At 44.2% G+C, this 20855-nt stretch overlaps 1 protein-coding gene and 1 long non-coding RNA gene across 8 annotated transcripts in view; one reads left to right on the top strand and one right to left on the bottom strand.

The window, feature by feature from the left end:
• Positions 1–348: 348 nt before the first annotated feature.
• On the bottom strand, positions 349–7467 carry LOC103350185 (uncharacterized). The gene is made up of 5 exons (XR_016210304.1): positions 7446–7467; positions 6345–7199; positions 3800–3852; positions 614–672; positions 349–455 (listed from the first exon to the last, which is right to left on the bottom strand). It is a non-coding gene; the product is annotated as an uncharacterized LOC103350185 (long non-coding RNA).
• The window catches only part of ZFYVE9 (zinc finger FYVE-type containing 9), a 213141-nt gene continuing 198750 nt past the window's right edge, over positions 6465–20855 (top strand). For 4 of the 7 annotated variants that reach the window (XR_016211026.1, XM_051857767.3, XM_051857766.3 and 1 more), the window contains exon 1: positions 6465–6944. The gene's annotated coding sequence lies outside the window, so the exon portion shown is untranslated. Of the gene's footprint in view, positions 6945–7101; positions 7187–20855 lie in introns of those variants that run through there. The other 3 variants (XM_089300650.1, XM_089300651.1, XM_089300649.1) reach the window with 3 other exon arrangements.

Below are 20855 nucleotides of genomic sequence, written 5' to 3'. Positions count from 1 at the left end.
CCCTTCCATGGAGGTGGAAGGGACGGTAGCCAACCCGGGAAGAACCAGCAGCAAACCCGGGGAGGGCCGAGCAGACAAAAGAACAGCGCAGGGTCCTGTGTCAAAAGAACAGCGCAGGGTCCTGTGTCGTTCCTCCACGAAGAGGGGGAGCGACATAATGGTGCCGTGACTCGGATATGAAGCCTAGGCAGGGCTTAGTGTTGCTCCTCCACGAAGAGGGGGAGCGACAAACCATAGTTTGTCTGTTGTTCTTTAAAGTAAAATGATGCTCAAGTATGTTTTTGTGTGTGTATGTTTTCTAGCTCTGTTTACAGAGGCTAGAAGTAATGCCACCAGAACAGCAATGAATACACCTGGCACTCAGATCTTTAATACCATTCATCACTAAATGCAGCTACAACTTAAACAGGAAATGGGTGACTTCAGGACTAAGGTTGGGCAGGTACAAGGTGAACCTGGAATATGGAGTCAGAAAGTAAGGGGAATGTTTAAAAATGATGAAAAAATGATAAAATAAATAAAAGCCAGTCAAATATGAAATAACTTGTCTGTCAATAAAATGATAGTATTCAGTATGTAATTCATAGAATAAAGTAAAAATAAGTGAGCTCACCATGATATCAATAACTTGATAAATGAATAAACAAAGGAGAATGAAGAAGCTCTCTCATACTGTAGGAAGATAAATAAAAAATATATATAAGGAATGGTAAAGATGGAATTAGAAAACTATCATTTGTCAATGACTACAGTAATAACTGTTTCAAGTAAGAATCATCAATTAATAATTAAACTTGTGCATAGTCTCAAATAACCTCCTTACAAGATATTTATTAATTACAAAGAGAAAAACAGTTACTTTACAGGGGAGAAACTTGGCAGATACCATACCCTGAGTAAATAAAGTTTCTATCACCATTGATGGGACACAGAGGTAACACAAGTCTCCTGATATGGTGCACTGAGAAGAACACAATCAATTCTGTGGTATTCCTGACATAAATGTAAAGTCTGAATCTAACCATGAAGAAACATCAGGCAAACTCAAATTAAGGGATATTTTACAAAATAAATGGCTCTTGCTCTTCAAAAATATTGAGGTTATAAAAGACAAAGACAAAAATTGTCTCAGGTGAAAGAAAACTAAAGAAACTTGCCAATGAATTATAATGTGCAATCCCATACTAGATCCTGAGCTAGAAAACAAATTACTTTTTCCATAGAGAATATCAGAGGAGAGGCCAGCACTGTGGCGCAGTGAGTTAACGCCCTGACCTGAAGCGCTGGCATCCCATATGGGCGCTGGTTTGAGACCTAGCTGCTCCACTTCTGATTCAGCTCTCTGCTATGGCCTGGGAGAGCAGAAGATGGCCCAAGTCCTTGAGCCCCTGCACCTGCGTGGGAGATCCAGAAGAAACTCCTGGCTCCAGGCTTTGGATTAGCACAGCTCCGGCCACTGTGGCAAATCGGGGAGTAAACCATCAGATGGGAGACCTCCCTCCCTCTCTCTCTCTCTGCCTCTCCTCTCTTTGTGTAACTCTTAAATAAATAAATAAATATTTTAAAAAAAGAATGTCAGAGGAACAAAAACATGAAAGCCAGCCAAAACTTGAATAAAATCATACATTATAGCATAGTATTAATTGTAAGTTTCTAATTTTGATAAATACACTGTGATATTTGTACTCTTTCTTTAAGGAAACAGACCTGCAATGTGGCATATCAGGTTGAGCCACTGCCTTTAGTGCTGGCATATGGGTGCCCCTTGGAGTCCCCGCTGCTCCACTTCTGATCCAGTTTTCTGCTAATGCTCCTGGGAAAGCAGCAGAAGATGGTCCAAGTGCTTGGACTCCTGCATCCATGTGGGAAACCTGGAAGAAGTTCCTGGCTCCTGGCTTTGGCCTGGTTCACTCCTGGCCATTGCAGCCATCTGGGGAGTCAATCAGTGGATGGAAGATCTCTCTCTCGCTCTCCCTCTCCCTCTCCCTCTTGTGTCCCCCACCCCATAACTATACCTTTTTTTTCTTTTATTTTTTAAAGATTTATTTTATTTATTTGAAAGAGAGAGTTACAGAGAGAGGTAGAGACAGAGAGAGAGGTCTTCCATCTGCTGGTTCACTCTCCAGATGGCCACAACAGCCAGAGCTGTGCTGATCCGGAGCCAGGAGCTTCTTCCGGGTCTCCCATGTGGGTGCAGGGGCCCAAGGACTTGGGACATCTTCTGCTGCTATCTCAGGCCCTAAAAGAGAGCTGGATCAGAAATGGAGCAGCCAGGACTAGAACCGGCGCCCGTATGGGATGCTGGCACTTCAGGCCAGGGTGTTAACCCGCTGCACCACAGCACTGGTCCCAACTCTACCTTTCAAATAAATAAAATGAATCTTTAAAAAAGGCACAAAAAGGACAGAAAAAAAAAAGGAACAGACCAAAAATATTTAGGAATAAATGGAACAGAAAATAATTCAATTGTCTATGTATCCTTATCTATTTCTTTATGGAGATTGAAGAAAAATACAGCAAGAGCAACAGAATGATGAAATGTTGGGCAGGTATTTGGCCTGGTGGTAAGAGGTCATTTAGACACCTGCATCCCACATCAGAGTGCCTGGGTTTGCTTCTGACTTTGGCTGTCAATTCTAGCTTCCTGCCAATGCAGATCCTAGGTGGCAGCAGGTGCTGGTTCAAATGATTGGATCCCTGCCATTTATGTGTGAGACCTGGATTGAGTTCCCAGTTCCTGTCTCAGACTCAACCTGGCCTCATCCATTCCAGGCATTTAGGAAAGTGAACCAGTGGATCGGAACTCTGTCTCAATCTCTCTGCCTCTCAAACAAAAGGAAAACAAAAAGAAAATGTGGTTAGGTATGGGTAAAATGTATATGAGAATTTTTTGGATACTTTTTTTGCAACTTTTAAAAATGAAGATTTATTTATTTGAAAGGCAGAGTTATAGAGAGGAAGAAATAGAAGCTGGGGGAAAAGGGAAGGAGGGAGGAAGGGAGGGAGAGGGAGAGGCAGACGGAGAGAGAGGGGGAGATAGAAAGGGGGAGAGAGAAACAGAGAGAGAGACAGATTTTCCATACACTGGTTCACTTCCCAGAAGGCCACAATGGCTGGGGCTGGGCCAGGAGCTAGGAGCTTCATCTAGGTCTTAAATCCTAAGCACTTTTCAATGTTATTTAAAATTATTTGAAAGCAATTGTTAATGGATGCTAATTGTTAATATTTCCTTGTGTGGAGGTATTATGATTTACCTAACTTATTTAGGGTTTTCTTCATTTTTTATGTTATAAACATATAGTAAAACATACAATGAACATTTTTGCATGCATCTTTGTCCACATATTTGTTTACTTCCTTATGCATGATTCCTAGAATGACAATTTCTTTGTTTGCTCCCAAACTTCCTCTTCAAAGTTTGTTCTGTTTTACTGATTTCTGTCCTGCTTTAGGCCTCATCTGTTTACTAAAAGACTGAATCTTGGATTTCAATCTGAGCAGTGACTTGTGATTGCCAAAGGCTGTGAGTAATCATAGCTTACAGCAGCAGGCTGGGTTCAGTTCTGGGCTGCACCTGCTTAAAGGGAGTTAATTTTTTGTAGGTCCTAAAAGCTAACGAAAAAAATCATTGAGCATGTGGGAAGTAGGCTTGCAGCAAGCCTGATGAGGTTCAGTTCAGCTTAATGGCCCTGCGGTGTACCTTAGGTGAGACTGGTTCTAGGGATATAGAGAATCAGTGAGCCTGGCCCACAGAGTTCACAGTCTGGGAGAGAAGACATACAAGTAAACCGATACTGACACTGCAGTGGTGAGCAGTTATGAACTGGGGAGCACACAGAAAGGAGCATGCCTCTGTAAAAGAAAAAAAAACCTTTTATATGGTGTATGCTCATATTCTTTCAATCCACCTCCCTTTCCTTCCTTCCTGTTTCCTCAGTTCACATATAATTTATTGAGCACATACCCTAAGACCAAAGGGTGCGGCAGTGGAGCTGGGAGAGGAGGAGGGAAATTTAAACAGTAAGACAGTAGAAAAAAAAAAAAAGACAGTAGAAGTTATCAGGCTTCATGACTAATTGTCCACCTTGGAGGGATGATGGCATCATTCACCAAGCCTGGGAAACAGTTATCTTTTGGGGTGGAAATTTAAAGAACAAATTTTAAAGAGCAAAGAAAAATTTGCTAGGGGTGCTAGACCTTGACTTCATTTGAAGAAATCGTTCTTAGAATATTGGATTTCCACAGGATGTATCTGTTATAAAAATGAAAGTGAGGAGGTCTAACAGGTTGGGAATAATGAGATACTTGGGAGTCACTGGTTAGCGGTAAAAGTCAATGCAAAATTGAAAATGGGGTAATCACATCAGCTGACAGTAGGCTAAGATAGATTAAGGTGAAAAAGATTTACAGAAGAGAGGAAAATAGATGAGAGGCATTTCAGGAGCAGAGAGTAAACTGGGTAGGAAAAACCAAAAAGATGGAATGAAACTGCAGAAGATGAAAGGATTTAAGGTGGACTACTTACAGCAGGGAGGTGGTGCTGATGATAAAGGCAGCCTCTTTCAGCAACAGAATTTGCATAGAAGGGAAGAAAGTGTGAAGCAAGAGGAAATTGGTCCCGGGAACAAATGAATCATCTTCATGTAGTAGCTACACCCTGGGTAGCATGATTATTCATAAACAAATGCAGATTTCCTGCGGTGGTAGTGATCTAGGCTTGGAAAGCACAGTCCTAATGTTAGGTTGCCAAACTGATCTAAATTAAAGGGCCTGTTTCTCTAGATTGAAAATTTTTAGTAACACTAACTTACCTTTACAGCATTTTCTTAATATAGCTGAAAGGACTGTTAGGGTATCAGGTGGCAGAAGGAATTTACTTCCAGCTTTTCCTTAGGTTGGGTGGACTTCACATGTAAAATGGTGGTAGCATAGTACCTAATTCACAGAGTTGTTGTGAGGATGAATCATAGTTTCCCGCTGAGCCCCAGTTTCTCTTGTTATAAAAAGGGGATAGTGATTTTTTTTTTGTACTGTGACTCAGAAGTATGTGGCAAAGGCACACTTAGGAATGTACAGGAACAGCTTTCATTGATGAGAAGAAAGCTGCTAGGTTATATTTTCTCCAAAGTGGCTGCTCAATTATTATTTGAATGTCTCCTAAAGACTTTAGTAATTTTCTCATTATGATTTATTATTATTAGGGCACAATCTAAGATAAGGTGAAATCATCCTATGATGTTTTTGTACAGAAAAATAGACTGGATCTATGCTGACACTGCCGTTTAACCAAAAGTCATAGAACCCAGTATAACAGGCAGTATTATTCAGTGGAGGGATGTTACATAAATCCTTCAGTGAAATTTAGGGCAATTTCACCCACCAGGGATGATGAAGACTGTTGCACCCATCTTTTGATAGAAATACACATATATGCAAAAAACACATGGATATGAACCTAAAAAATATTGAGAATTAGGGCATTCTGGAACCAACAAAAATTTGCACTAATATTTATTGAGTATTTTCTACAGGTCAGTTCCTTTATCTCTAACCTTCCCAACAACACCAAGGCAGACAACAGAAAACTGACATTCAAAAATGTTACATAACTTGCTCAGGTCATAAAGCCATAGATGACAGAACTGGAATGGCTAGTATCAGGATCTGACAACAAGGTTTCTGCTCATTCTAGAATAGTACTCTGAAAAAAATTCTGTATTTGGAAACTTTGGGGACCAGAGAATTTGGAGAATTTCTCTTTGTTTTTCGTTCTGACGCTGGCACCCTAGAGGTTGCGTGAGACATGGGCTATCTGCAGACTCCACTACACAGAAAACAATTTCCTTCCTTCAGAGCCTTACCCAGGATTTGGCTGGGGGTGGGGCTGGGGTGGGGTGGGGTTAACGGAGGGTGGTTAGTGAAAGATGGATGGGTCTTTTCTTACCTTTAAGTTGTTTATGAATTTCAGGACAACCCGATGGCTATTTTCTTCTCTTGCTCAGCATTTTTTTTCCCTACTTTATAGAAGGGGGGGTGGAGGGGATGGAGGGGTTGAGGTTTTGGTATCTGTAGGAAATTTCTGTAACGCACTGCACGGTAGATCCAAAAAAGTTAAGGTCAAAGACAATTGCCTCATCTGTTCTGTGAGAGGATTTGTGTGTGTGTTCGGGGGAAAAAAAAAAAAAAAAAAGGTCTGTTCTGGGTCACTCGTCTTTCACGCAGACACACTGAAGGGACCAGAAGAGATTCCGTGCCCCCCTCCCCCCCAGGAGAGATGAGACGAGGAGACTTCCTCACGCTCCCGCTCTCAGGTGCCAGTCCGAGTGACAAGAACGTGCACGTACCTTCCGCAGAGAAGGAAAGGGTGCTCGGGGTCTGACGGGGGGTGGGACCGCCAGGGGTTTGTGGGAACCGAGGGGCTTCCGGCTCCCAGGAAGCGTCGTCAGGGGTGAGAGGCGGGCCGCGAGCCGCAGGCGGCGCAGGGAGCGCGGGGCCCCCGCCACCCCCAGGCCGCGCTCCCTCGCGTTCCCTGCCGCTCGTGCCCGGCGTGGCCGCCGCAGTCCCGGCGCCGTAGCCAGACGTGGGGTCCAGGGGGCGCTGTGGCCCAGCGGCGCGGAAGGCTGGAGCGTCCACCGCGACGCCGGAGGCTTCGCCGAGGATCCCCGCCTGCAGCACCTCGGTCGTCCCGCCGCAGCCTTGCGCCCCTGGCCTGGCCCTGCGGCGCTCCGCCGGGGTCTGCGTGGGTGCGGCGGCCCGGGAGCCGATGCGCCTGGGCGGGCACTGGGCCTCAGCAGCAGCAGCAGCAACTGCGGCGACCACAGCCCCGTCAGGAGTGGGAGGCTTCGCGGTGGCTCCTGGGGCCGCGCCGGTGCCCTCCGGAGGAGGCTTTCGGCTCCGGGACGACCCTCCTGGCCATGCTGAAGCGGTGGTGGCCGCTGTTCGAGGTGAGTGTGGTGCGGCGCGGTCCCGGCTCGCCTGCTTGCCGCCGCCTGTGGGGGCCCTGGCGGCAGCCCTGGGGCCGGGCGGACGGGGCGTCCTGTCGCTGCGGCCGCCTCCCCCACCCCGCAACTCTGGGGCCTCAGCCCTTATTTCTCGCGTCTCCCGGGAGGATGGAGGCCCGTGGGGTGCGACTAGGCCCCGCGCTGCCGAGAAGCCGTCGCCCCGGCCTCGGTTTCGGTGCGGCCCGGTGTGTGGAGAGGCTTGCGGTGAGGGGGGGGGGGGGGCACGGGCGTCCTTGGGCTTGGCCCGGGCCGGGCGGAGCGCAGCCTCTTAGACCTGGCCCTGCTTGTACATCCCGGAGGGAGGCGGAGGACGCCTGTTTGCAAACAGCCTCGGCTTCCCCGCGCCCTGCACTCTGTTCTGCAGAGTCCCGGGGGGGAAGGGAGGGAGGGCAGGGTGAGAACCCCGGTGCAGAAAGTGCGGGGTCCTGAGAGCCCCTGGTGTACCTGGAGTGTCATTCACGGACATGACTTGCTTGAGAATAACCTTTTGCGTCTTATTTGAGGTGAAATTTCATCACCTGCTGGTAGCTCATCCCTGCTTTCTTATATTACATCTTGTCTCTAAGGGTAGTCTTCCTTGGAGAAAGCCCTGTCCCAGCTCTACAATGCTAAGTTTCCTAGATAAACACTCACAGTTAGAAAAATATCTTTCACAAAAGGTATCCTCCTGCCAAGAGAGAAATATTTTAGCGCTTCTGTCCACGGTACAAAAGTGTCCCACCTAAATAGATCCAGAGAATGAGTGGCAAGAGGATTTTAAGTCGTAGTAATTACTCTAATAACAAGTTCCTGACGGAATTGGTATCTATTCTACATTTTAGAACGAAAATGATTTGTATTGGTATTAATGTAAAAATATGTGATTAAAGTTTGATACCATAAGTTAGATATTTGGGTGTTTTAGATTTATGATAGATGTAATTACTAGTTATTTTTGTTTTCCTGCTAAGTGTATTAAGATTGTGAGATTTAAAGGTACTTGTAGAACTTTTATAATGATGGAAAACATAAATATGCTTATTGTACAGAATTCAGAAAGTTTAGAAAGATGCTGTGTTGGGCTGTCAATGAATGTTTAATAACTGAGGAGAAATCACCCTTAATCCGTAATCTTACAGATAATACTTTTTGATGGTCAGATTTTAAAATGGGGTTATACTGATGATAATTTATTTGAGAGGCAGACACACAGGCAGAGCGCAAGAGCCAGAGAGAGAGCGCGAGTGCCTGCATGAGAGAGATACCCTCCATTAATTTACTCTCCAAATGCCACCATTGTCTGGGGCTGGGACTGGGGCTTGGTGAAACTCAATCTAGGTCTCCCACATGGGTGGCAGGAACCCAATTCTTTGAGCCTTCGCTGTTGGGGCTTCATTAATAGGAAACTGGAATCAGGAACCCAATCTGGGAACTGAAAACAGGTACTGCTGTGTGGGCTGCAAGTATCTTAATGGGTGTCCTAAATCAATCACTGATCAGGCTAACTGCTTGCTCCTGATGGTGAGTTTTTCATTTATTATTTCAGTATATTGGGTTCAGAATTGCCAACTGTTGCCATTGCCATTGGTATACCTATGAAAATGTTTCACTAAATTACATGTGAACCATAGATAAATTTGTTCATTAAAATGGGATAGTATTTGTAATTACCTAAAAGATCCCTGACTTCACCTTCTATGCAGCATGAGGAGTCCATTAGGTCTAGGGAGGTTTTTGAGGACCTACTGTGTTAGATGCTGTAGCCTTGTGTAGTTTCTGTCAGATTTTGCTTACATGTTTCTAACTGTAGAAAATTGGCTTTATTACTTTTTTTTGTTAGATTTATGAAGTTCTTTAAAATTCTCATTCAGTTTTCACATATACCTGAACAGACCAACATTTGAATCAGTTGGGAGTGCTTAAAATATGCAGATCCCAAGGTAGGCATTGGCCTCAAGGTTAAGCTTTCAGTTGAGACGCTCACATCCCATATCAGAGTGCCTGGACTTGAGTTCTGGGTTTGCTTCTGATGTCAGCTTCTTGCACATGTGCACCCTGAGAAGCAGTCTGTGCTAGCTCATGTACTTGAGCCCATGCCACCTACGTGGGAGAACTGGATTGAGTTCTGGTTCCTGGCTTTGGCCTGGCCCAGCCCAGCTGATGCGGGCTTTTGAGGAGCTGATGGGAGCTCTCTCTCTCAAAATTTAAAAAATACATATATTAAAAAACACATGCAGATTCCTGGCCTTTTGAATCAAAATTCTAGGGATGATGATGGCCCAAAGATGTTCATTTTTTATCATATTCCCAATTCTTAGTTCTAGTAGTTTGAGAACCACTGATATAATAACTTGAAAGTTAACTAACTTTGCAGAGCTGAATGTGTCTGTTTTCTAGAAAAGCTATAGCCATTTCTCATAGCAACAGTTAATGATGTTATACTGTTAGAAAAATATTTTGAGGGACAGCTGTCAACATTTGTTGGGAGCCTTCTGTGATATTCTGTGGTGTTAAAGGATACCTGGCCAGTTGGCTTTTTTTTTTTTTTTTTTTTTTTTTTAGAGATTTATTTATTTGAAAGGCAGAGAGAGAGAGAATGAGAATCTTCCGTCCACTGGTTCACTCCCCAAGTGGCCACAATGCTGGAGCTGGGCCAATCTGAAGCCAGGAGCTTCTTCTGGGTCTCCCACGTGGGTGCAGGGGCCCAAGTACTTGGACTGCCTTCCACTGCTTTCCCAGGTGCACTGTCAAGGAGCTGGATTAGAAGTGGAGCAGCCGGGCCATATGGGATGGCAGCACCACAAGTGGCAGCTTTACTTGCTATACCATAGTGCTGACCCTGCCAGTTGGTTTTTAATGGACCCAATGTCAATGTCTGCAAAATGTAGAAAGTTATTTAACTTACCTTGCAAGATCTTTAGGTTCTAAAAATGTATTGTGATCTGTAAAAGATTTTTGTAAAATTTCAGCTATGCAGTGCCTGTCTTAGGTGTACTGGGAAACAAAAATGACGAAGGATTCTGCTAGCAATTAGCTAATTGTGGAAGCAGGACAAGTATAATTAACTGTTACAGGGCAGGGTCAGACAAATGTTGTAATTTAGTGGAACACGCTAGATCTCTGTTTAAGGCTTCTATGTCTCATCCAGGATCTTGCTCTTTAAGAACATTGATGTTAATTTTTTTCTTAAAGATTCTTTTTATTTGTTTGAAAGGCAGAGTTACAGAGAGGCAGAGGCAGAGAGAGAGAGGTGTCTTCCATCCGCTGGGTCACTCCTTAGGTGGCTGCAATGGCTGGAGCTGTCCCTCTCCGAAACTGGGAGCCAGGAGCTTCTTCGGAGTTTCCCATGTGGGTGCAGGGGCCGAGGACTTGAGCCATCTTCTGCTTTCCCAGGTCATTGCAGAGAGCTGGATTGGAAGTGGAGCAGCTGGGAATCGAACTACACCATATGGGATGCCAGCATTCAGGCGGCAGCTTTACCTGCTATGCCACAGCGCTGGTCCCTTTTTTTCTTTTTTTAAGATAATTTTTCTATGTGGGTATTTCTTTATCTTTTAATTCCTGATCCAGTGTCTTCTTTGAGGAAATAATCGTGTATGTTGCCTGGTAAGAGTTTTATATTAACTTCTTTAGAAAGGCAGAGTGAGCAGGGATGATCCCATTCCTTCCTCTGTTGCTAAGATACCACTGTTCATTCCATTCAGTAAACTTTTATTTGGCACTTGTTATGTACTGGCTGTAGAATGACTGCAAGACACAAAGCTTGTTTAAAACATAATTGCCCAAATTTTAGTTTAAGTTCTTATGTCCCTAAAGGGGTGGGGATTGTGTATGTGTGTATGTTATGGTTGTTAGTTGCATGATACGGTACAGAGTATGGGCCAAGATGTGGGCAGGAATTCTAGTACACCTCATAGAGCAATGTGGCATTTAGATTCTGAGTTTCTTTTTATGTACTGTTGGAGCAACAGTTCTCCTCCCAGGGAGGTAGAACAGGTTACTGAGATAAAAGTAATGAAAAACAATTGGCTCAATGTTTGCAATATAGATGCTAAGTAAATGCTCAATTCCATTCTTCCTTTTGGGGAAAGCAAAAATAAAGATCAGGAATTGAAATTTCTGTGTGAATTAAAACTTGATAGTTTTCCTTTTTTTTTTTTTAAAGCAAATACATCTACTTTTAGAATTCTTGACTTTTATTTTTTTAAACTTTTATTTAGTAAATATAAATTTCCAAAGTACAGTTTATGGATTACAATGGCTTCCCCCCCATAACTTCCCTCCCACCCACAACCCTCCCATCTCCCGCTCCCTCTCCCATTCCATTCACATCAAGATTCATTTTCAATCATCTTTATATACAGAAGATCAATTTAGTATATATTAAGTAAAGATTTCATCAGTTTGCACCCACACAGAACATAAAGTATAAAGTACTGTTTCAGTACTAGTTGTAGCATTAATTCACATTGAACTACACATTAAGGACAGAGATCCTACATGAGGAGTAAGTACACAGTGACTCCTGTTGTTGAATTTACAATTTGACACTCTTGTTTATGGCGTCAGTAATCTCCCTAGGCTCTAATCATGAGTTGCCAAGGCTATGGAAGCCTTTTGAGTTTGCCGACTTCGATCTTGTTTAGACAAGGTCATAGTCAAAGTGGAAGTTCTCTCCTCCCTTCAGAGAAAGGTAACTCCTTCTTTGATGGCCCGTTCTTTCTACTGGGGTCTCACTCACAGATATCTTTCATTTAGGTCCTTTTTTGAATTCTTGACTTTATTTATTTATTTTTTTTTTTTGACAGGCAGAGTGGACAGTGAGAGAGAGAGAGAGACAGAGAGAAAGGTCTTCCTTTGCCGTTGGTTCACCCTCCAATGGCCGCCGCGGCCAGCGCGCTGCGGCCGGCGCACCGCGCTGATCCAATGGCAGGAGCCAGGAGCCAGGTGCTTTTCCTGGTCTCCCATGGGGTGCAGGGCCCAAGCACCTGGGCCATCCTCCACTGCACTCCCTGGCCACAGCAGAGGGCTGGCCTGGAAGAGGGGCAACCGGGACAGAATCCGGCGCCCCGACCGGGACTAGAACCCGGTGTGCCGGCGCCGCTAGGCGGAGGATTAGCCTAGTGAGCCGCGGCGCCGGCCTCTTGACTTTATTTTTTAGAGATTTATTTTATTTATTTGAAAGGTAGACAGGCTGGCCCCGCGGCTCACTAGGCTAATCCTCCGCCTTGCAGCGCCGGCACACCGGGTTCGGCACACCGGGTTCTAGTCCCGGTCGGGGCGCCGGATTCTGTCCCGGTTGCCCTTCTTCCAGGCCAGCTCTCTGCTGTGGCCAGGAGTGCAGTGGAGGATGGCCCAAGTACTTGGGCCCTGCACCCCATGGGAGACCAGGAGAAGTACCTGGCTCCTGCCATCGGATCGGCGCGATGCGCCGGCCGCAGTGTGCCGGCCGCGGCGGCCATTGGAGAGTGAACCAACGGCAAAGGAAGACCTTTCTCTCTGTCTCTCTCTCTCACTGTCCACTCTGCCTGTCAAAAAAAAAAAAAAAAAAAAAAAAAAGGCAGACAGAAAGTGATCTTTCATCTCCTGGTTCACTTCCCAAATGGCTGTGTCAGTTGGGATTGGGCTGGGCCAAAGCTAAGACCCAGGAACGCCATCTGGATCTTCCAGATGGGTGACAGGGGCCCATGTACTTGGGCATCTTCTGTTGCCTTCCTAGGTGCATTAACAGGGGGCTGGATCAGAAGCAGAGCAGCCCTGACTCAAACTAGTGATCTTGTATGGGATTCAACCATTGAAGTTGGTGACTTAGCCCAGTGTGCCACAACATTGGCCCCCGTTTGATATTTTTGAAAGAAAACAATTTTAGGGGCTGGTATTGTGACATAGCTGGTAAAGCTACTGCCTGCAATGCCAGAATCCCATATATGTGCCAGTTTGAGTCCTAGCTGCTCCACTTCTGATCCAACTGCCTGTAAATGGCCTGGGAAACCAGTGGAGGATGGTCCAAGTGTTTGAGCCCCTGCATCCATATGGGAAACCTGGAAGAAGCTCCTGGTTCCTGGCTTTGGCCTGTCCCAGCCTTGACTGTTGCAGCCATTTGGGGAGTGAACCAGCTGATGGAAGAGTCTCTCTGTCTCTGTCTCTCTCTCTCTCTAACTTTCAAATAAATAAATCTTAAAAAAGAAAACAATTTTAATCCTGACTTCATTTTTATTTTTTATTTTTGAAAGCTTTTATTTAATAAATATAATTTTCATAGGTACAGCTTTTGTTATACCTGCCCTCCCACCCCTACTCCCATACCACCTCCTATTCCCTCTCCCATCCCATTTTTCATTAAGATTCATTTTCTTTTTTCTTTTCTTTTTTTTTTTTTTTTTTTTGACAGGTAGAGTGGACAGTGAGAGAGAGAGAGACAGAGAGAAAGGTCTTCCTTTTGCCTTTGGTTCACCCTCCAATGGCCGCCGCGGCCAGCGCACCACACCTATCCGAAGGCAGGAGCCAGGTGCTTCTCCTGGTCTCCCATGGGGTGCAGGGCCCAAGGACTTGGGCCATCCTCCACTGCACTCCCTGGCCACACCAGAGAGCTGGCCTGGAAGAGGGGCAACCGGGACAGAATCTGGCGCCCCGACCGGGACTAGAACCCGGTGTGCCGGCGCCGCAAGGCGGAGGATTTGCCTACTGAGCCGCGGCGCCGGCCAAGATTAATTTTCAATTATCTTTATATACAGAAGAGCAACTCTATACTAAGTAAAGATTTCAACAGTTCACACCCACACAGACACACAAAGTATAAAGTACTGCATGAAGACAAGTTTTACCGTTAATTCTCATAGTACAACTCATTAAGGACAGAGGTCCTACATGGGGAACAAGCACACAGTGATTTAACAATTGACACTCTTATTTATGACGTCAGTGATCACCCTAGGCTCTTGTCATGAGCTGCCTAGGCTATGGAAGTCTTTTGAGTCCACAAACTCCATCAGTATTTAGACAGAGCCATAAGCAAAGTGGAAGTTATCTTCTCCCTTCAGAGAAAAGTACATCCTTCTTTGATGGTGCCTTCATTCCACTGGGATTTCACTCAGAGATCCTTCGTGTAGATCATTTTTTGCCACAGTGTCTTAGCTTTCCATGCCTGAAGTGCTCTCATGGGCTTTTCAGTCAGATCTGAATGCCTTAAGGGCTGATTCTGAGGTCAGAGTGCTATCCAGGACATTTCTGACTTCATTTTTAGATAATAAATTAGTAGTCTCTGTTTATAGGGTACACTTGTTGCACATTATTTATTTGCATGATCAGTTTTTAAGTGTTACAGATTGTTAAATTAAGGATGGACCAAGGTACAAATAGAATTAGTATTTTAATTGTATAGTTAGTAAAATACCTTATGCCTTTATCATAGTAAATTTATCTAATAAAATAACTTGCAAATGCTATATATAAAATATTTTCTATTTAAAAAATTAACTTTAAATTTTTTCTTCTAAATTACTATAAGCCTATTTACAGAACTGAACTATAGGAAAAGTTAGAAAAATATGTAATGCTTTTGTACTTTGACTTTTTGAAAGGTTTTATAAAATAAGGTAAAGATAAAGAAAACTTGGGGCCAGCTTTGTGATGTAGTGGGTTAGGCTGCTGCCTGTGCTGCCGGCATCCATATGGACATCTGTTCAAGTCCTAGCTGCTCCACTTATGATCCAAGTCCCTGCTAATGTGCCTGGGAAACAAAAGAAGATAGCCCAAGTCTTTGGGTCCCTGGGCCATATGAGAGACCTTGGTGAAGCTCTTGGCTCTTGGCTTCAGCCTGGCCTAGTCCCGGCTGTTGTAGCCATCTCGGGAGTGAACCAGTGGATAGAAAATCTCTCTCCCTCTCTGTGTCTCTCCCTCTATCTGTAGCTCTGTGTTTCAAATAAAATTGATTAATAAAAAAGAAATCTCTGTGGACACTTTGAAATCAAGAAAAGTCATTGAGTTCATTTTGGGTGAAGTTAAAGAACTTAATACAATACACATTGATGGGAATCTTGAGGCATTTGGATTTTATATTACAGAATTGCAAAAAAACTTAAAATTATTTCTCTAAATCATTTTTCAGTTTAGAAATCCTTATACCATCTTAACCTTTTAGCTATAATATTTTTTAATTTATAGTGATTAATTATCTTATTTTTAAATTTACTTATTTGAAAGGCAAAGGGAGAGAAAGAGAGATCTCTCAGGGACTCTAATCTGTTGATTCATTCCCCAGATGCCTGTAATCGTTGGGACTTAGCCAGGCCAAAGCCATGAGCCAGGAATTCAATTCAGATCTCTCACATGGGTGGCAGGGACCCAACTACTTGAATGATCACCTGCCACCTCCCAGGATTGCATCAATGGGAAACCAGAATAAGAAGCAAAATCAGGACTGGAACCTAGGCACTCTGATATGAGATACAGGTATTCCAACCAGCATCTTTTTTTTTTTTTAATTTATTTTTAATTTTTTGGACAGGAAGAGTGGACAGTGAGAGAGAGAGACAGAGAGAAAGGTCTTCCTTTGCCATTGGTTCACCCTCCAATGGCCGCCACAGCTGGTGTGCTGTGGCCAGAGCACTGCACTGATCCCGAAGGCAGGAGCTAGGTGCTTCTCCTGGTCTTCCATGGTGTGCAGGGCCCAAGGACTTGGGCCATCCTCCACTGCCTTCCTGGGCCACAGCAGAGAGCTGGCCTGGAAGAGGGGCAACTGGGGCAGAATCCGGCGCCCCGACCGGGACTGGAACCCGGTGTGCCGGCCAAGGCGGAGGATTAGCCAAGTGAGCTGCGGCGCTGGCCGCTAGCATAATGTTTTTAGGCTTCAAATCCTATATCAGTACTTTTTCTTTAAAAAAGATTCATTTTATTTATTTGAAAGGTAGAGTTACAGAGGGTGAGAGAGAGAGAGATCATCCTTCCACTGGTTCACACTCCAGGTGGCTGCAATGGCCATGGCTGTGCCATGCCAAATCCAGGAGTCAGGAACTTCTTCGAGGTCTTTCACATGGGTGCAGGGGCCCAAGTACTTGGGCCATCTTCTGCTCATTAGCAAGAGCTGGATAGGAAGTAGAGCAGCTGGGACTCAAACCAGAGTGCCCATATAGGATGCTGGTACTGCAGGTGGCAGCTTAACCCACTATGCCACAATCCCAGCCCCTCTTCATTTCTTTTTATTGCCAAATAATATTCCATTGTGTGGGTATATACCATGTTTTGAATTGTTTCTATTTTTTGGCTATTGGGAATAATGTTATGAACATTCATGTATGAATTATTTTGTGGCCATTTTTTTTTCTTCATTTATCTTGGGAATACAAATGGGTGAAACTGCTGGTCAAATGGTAATTCTATATTTAACTTTTTGAGGAACTGCCAGACTGTTTTACAGAGAAGCTGTACTTTTTACATTATTTTTTATTTTTTGACAGGCAGAGTGGACAGTGAGAGAGAGAGAGAGACAGAGAGAAAGGTCTTCCTTTTGCCGTTGGTTCACCCTCCAATGGCCGCCGCGGCTGGCGTGCTGCAGCCTGCGCACTGCACTGATCCGATGGCAGGAGCCAGGTACTTATCCTGGTCTCCCATGGTGTGCAGGGCCCAAGCACTTGGGCCATCCTCCACTGCACTCCCTGGCCACAGCAGAGAGCTGGCCTGGAAGAGAGGCAACCGGGACAGAATCCGGCACCCCGACCGGGACTAGAACCCGGTGTGCCAGCGCCGCAAGGCGGTGGATTAGCCAAGTGAGCCGTGGCGCCGGCTCTTTTTACATTATTATCAGCAGTAAATGAGGGCTCCAATTTCTTCACACTCTCACCAACACTTATTGTCTATCTTTTTTTTTTATTATTATAATCATCCTGGTGAATGTGAAATGGTGTGATAAGGATATATCTGAGGTTTATAACTTTATTTACAGTCATTAGGCAAATTGTTGAAGCTCTTACTTGCCAGATTCTTTGATGATAAAGAGTGTTTTTGGTTTCAGAATAAAAGCTGTGAATCTTCTAGTTTCCTTTTTAGTAAACAGTGAACTCTGTGGCTGGAACTGGTTAACCACATTGCTGGTTAACCTCATTGGTGATGTGAATGGTGGTTTGGGGACTTGAACTATATAAAGACCATCAAGAGCCTGCCTCCCTCCCTCCCTCCCTTCCTCTTTTCCTTCCTTCCTCCTTCCCTCCCTGCCTTGCTCCCTCTTTTCCCTCCTTCCCTCCTTTTTAGATTTATTTATTTATTTGAAAGGCAGACTTACAGAGAGACAGAGAGACAGAGAGAGAGAGAGAGAGAGAGAGACGTCTTCCATCCGTTGGTTCACTCCCCATATGGCTGAAACTGCCAGAGCTGGGCGGATCTGAAGCCAGGAGCTTCCTCTGGATCCCACACAGAGGTACAGGGGCCCAAGGACTTAGGCCATTTTCTACCACTTTCCTGGGCAATAGCAGAGAGCTAGATCAGAAGTGGAGCAGCAGTGACTCGCCCACATGCGATGCTGGCACTACAAGCGGTGGCTTTATACACTGTGCCATGGTGCCAGCCCTAAGAGTATTTTTTTTTTTAATTTGACAGGTAGAATTATAGACAGAGAGATAGATGAGAGAAAGGTCTTCCTTCTGATGGTTCACTCCCCAAGTGGCCGCCACGGCTGGCACTGTGCTGATCCGAAGCCAGGAGCCAGGTGCTTTTCCTGGTCTCCCATGCAGGTGCAGGAGCCCAAGCACTTGGGCCATCCTCCACTGCCCTCCCGGGCCACAGCAGAGAGCTGGACTGGAAGAGGAGCAACTGGGACTAGAACCTTGCATCCATATGGGATGCCGTTGCTACAGGCGGAGGATTAACCAAGTGAGCCATGGCACCAGCTCCCAACAGTATTCCTTAAAAAAAGGCAATTATAAGGGGCCGGTGCAGCGGATTCCATATGGGTGCCGATTCAAGTCCTAGATGCTTCACTTCTGATCCAGTTCCCTGCTAATGCTCTTGTGGAAGCAGTGGAAGATGGCCAAAGTCCTTGGACTCCTGTACCCATGTGGGAGACTCAGATGAAACTGCTGGCTTAAGCTTGGCTCAGCCCTGGCCATTGTGGCCATCTGGGGAGTGAACCAGTGGATGGAAGATCTTTCTCTTTGTCTCTTCCTCTCTGTAATTTGACTTTCAAATCAATAAATAAACCTTAAAAAAGGGCAGTTTTAAGCTCTAGGTTTAGTTTTTCTTTAATCCTTCTAAAACATTTCTAAAAATTTAGACTCCAGATGCATATGAACCATTCCTAAGCACTCAGGTCTGACAGATTTTAAGGATTGCATTATGTCTCAATAAAACATAATTTAAAATAAGTACAGGTTAGCCATTTCTTTTTTCTTCTTATTCTTTGTTCTTACTTGTAGGATATTACTCTGTTTTTTGTTCTTTACTCAAGGTCTTAAAGCTTTCCTATGAGATTTTGTGGGATATAGTTCAAAATCCATAATAATAACTTGCTAATGTTTCCAGTTTTTCAAATCAGACAGGAAATACTGCAGGGAACCATTGTTTCAGTAAACAAAGTACACATTTTGGCCTTCATTCTGCATAAAGTGGATCATCCCCTTAAAATTAAGATCACTTTCAGAACATACAATGCTGAGTTTGAATTGAGCTAAAAGTCTTGCCTGATTTGTTTTACAGTTGCTTTGGATGCCATAATTTCCATATAAAGCTACAAAAATAGCAGTTCTAGAACCTTTTCTGTAGAACTAATGAAGAGGTTTTTACTTCTGTTTGTAATATGATTTGATTCCTTTTTGACCTTTCATAGTTAAGGTTTGGGTATTTTATCTGCCAAAGTTTCTTTTATTAAAATGAAGAAAGAATAAATGGTACATGCTTTTATTAGTACTTCTTAGTACAGCAAAGTCTATCTCAGCATTATATTTATTAAAATAAATTGGGCAGGTTTGGCAAAGCTGTTAAGATGCTGCTTGGGACACCTGCATCTCATTTTGGAATGTCTGGGTTTGAATCCTGCCTTCTCTCCGGATTCCAGCTTCCTGCCAATGTGTATTCTGGGTGGCAGCATTCTCAAGTTGTTGAGTCCCTGTCACCTGTGTGGGAGAGCTGGTTTGAATTTCTGGCCTCCAGTTTTGGCCTGATCCACCCCCAGCTATTGTGGTATTTGAGGAGTGACCAGCAGTTGAGAGATCTCTCTCTCTACTTTGGCTGTCTGCCATTCAAAAATTTTTTTAAAAAATTGAGCAAGCAATATCAAAATTTCATGAAGACATTCTGTCAGGATTTATGTAAACCATAGTTTCTGTTTTTCATTTTTAATTGAAAAAACAACCCCTAAAATGTAATTTAAATAAAATTATTTGCCAGTTCCAGAAAATCCTGAAAACTTCAGCATACACTATATGGAACTTTTTGTGATTCTGGTGATATAACTGCTGTCCAGAGTATTTAAAAAATATTTATTTTCTTTTTATATGAAAGGTAGAGAGAAAGAGATCTTCCATCTGTTGGTTTACTCCCCAAATGCCTGCAACATCTGGGACTGGGCCAATCCTAAACTTGGAACCAGAAACTCAATTTGGGTCTGCTCCATGGGTGGCAGGGACCCAAGTGCTTCACTGTCACCTGTATGCATTACTTAAAACCTGGATTAGAAGCATAGCCAGGACTCAAGCTCATGCACTCCTGTATGGAATGTGGGAACCTAAACAGCACCTTAACTGCTGTGACACTCCCTGTCTCTTTTCTTTTTAGTAGTTGAAATGAATTGTTTTTGTGGTTACTGTGAGGCTACTCTTGGAAATTTCTGCTCAGTGTCTAAAAAAATGAGCTGTAAATTCTTTAACCTGGCATACAAGCCCTTGATGATTTGTTTCCAACCTGTTCATTCCTCACTTTCTTTTTTGCAACCTTCCAAGATTCCACATTAATAAAGTTTTCCTTAATTTGTTTACCTTGTATTACTTGTGTAATATAAAAGCTTTACCAATGGTGTGCTATCTTTCTGTTAGGTGTTTCACATATGTTATTTCTTACACTTACAGTGACGTTGTAACATTCATAGTATTTTTTTTTTTTTATTTGTCAGGTAGAGTTATAGACAGTGAGAGAGACAGAAAGAAAGGTCTTCCTTCCATTGGTTCACTCCCCAAATGGCTGCCACAGCTGCCGCTGCACTGATCCGAAGCTAGGAGCCAGGTGCCTCTTCCTGGTCTCCCATGCAGGTGCAGGAGCCCAAGCACTTGGGCCATCCTCCACTGCCCTCCTGTGCCACGGCGGAGAGCTGGACTGGAAGAGGAGCAACCGGGACTAGAACCCGTCACCCATATGGGATGCCATTGCTGCAGGCAGAGGATTAACCAAGTGAGCCACGGCGCTGGCCCTGACATTCATAGTATTACACATGATTTATAGATGAAGGAACTGAAGCTTGCAGAAGTTTTATTGATTTTCCTAAGTCTAAGTCTACATCCATGATTTAACTCTATGTACAACGTCCACATTCTTTTTTCTTTTTCTTTAATTTTTAAAAAATTATCTATCTATCTATCTATCTACCTGCCTATCTATCTATCTATCTATCTATCTAATAAACAGAGTTACAGAGAGACAGGCAGATAGAGAAAGAGATCTTCTATCTGCTGGTTCCCTCCCTAAATGGCCACAACAGCCAGGAGTGGTCCAGGCTGAAATCAGGAACCCAGAACTCCATCTGGGTTTCCAGCATGGGTGCAGGGGCCCCCAAGCAGTTGGACCACCTTCCACTGCTTTCTAGGCATATTTAACAAGGAAGGAACTGGGGGCAGGTGCTGTGACTTAGCCAGTTAAGCCGCTGTCTGCAGTGCCATGGGCACTGGTTCGAGTCCT

Source organism: Oryctolagus cuniculus, chromosome 7, assembly GCF_051225735.1.
Source record: "Oryctolagus cuniculus isolate XC-2025 breed Fujian yellow rabbit chromosome 7, ASM5122573v1, whole genome shotgun sequence".
Taxonomy (NCBI): Eukaryota; Metazoa; Chordata; class Mammalia; order Lagomorpha; family Leporidae; genus Oryctolagus; species Oryctolagus cuniculus.
This window is presented reverse-complemented; position numbering and strand designations above follow the sequence as displayed.